This window comes from Mesitornis unicolor, unplaced genomic scaffold (genome assembly GCF_000695765.1).
Source record: "Mesitornis unicolor isolate BGI_N332 unplaced genomic scaffold, ASM69576v1 scaffold7018, whole genome shotgun sequence".
In the NCBI taxonomy this organism is placed as follows: domain Eukaryota; kingdom Metazoa; phylum Chordata; class Aves; order Mesitornithiformes; family Mesitornithidae; genus Mesitornis; species Mesitornis unicolor.
In genome coordinates this window covers 37,134-37,455 of record NW_010201044.1, presented here as the reverse complement: position 1 = coordinate 37,455, position 322 = coordinate 37,134, and the positions used below count along the sequence as shown (strand labels likewise).

At 64.9% G+C, this 322-nt stretch overlaps 1 protein-coding gene across 1 annotated transcript in view; it reads left to right on the top strand.

The window, feature by feature from the left end:
* Positions 1-296: 296 nt before the first annotated feature.
* ZDBF2 (zinc finger, DBF-type containing 2) overlaps positions 297-322 on the top strand; it is a gene marked incomplete at its 3' end in the record, with an annotated part of 21,253 nt that continues 21,227 nt past the window's right edge. The window contains exon 1 of the mRNA XM_010189927.1: positions 297-313. The remainder of the gene's footprint in view (positions 314-322) is intronic.

Genomic DNA, 322 nt, shown 5'->3' with positions numbered 1-322 from the left:
GCGACGGCTCGCCTTGCCCGGCGGCATGGGCTCGCCTCCCGCAGTACAAATGTGGCTGCCTCGGGACTAGGATGCGCAGGAGCCTGAGCGGGCGGAGAGAGCCGCTGAAGGAAAGGTAGAGCCGAAGGCGAGCAACGAGCGTCAGAGAAAACACTCAAGCCTGGGCGGGAAACAGCAGGTTCCTCCCTTCCCCTCCCACAGCTCAGCCTTGCACTCCGCCTCCACCGTGCCGATCCGACCCGGAGCAGGAAGTGGGCGATAGCGTCCCTTGACCTCAGCGTGGCACGGAAGAGCTTACGGGGAAGTGATGGAGGTGAGACGG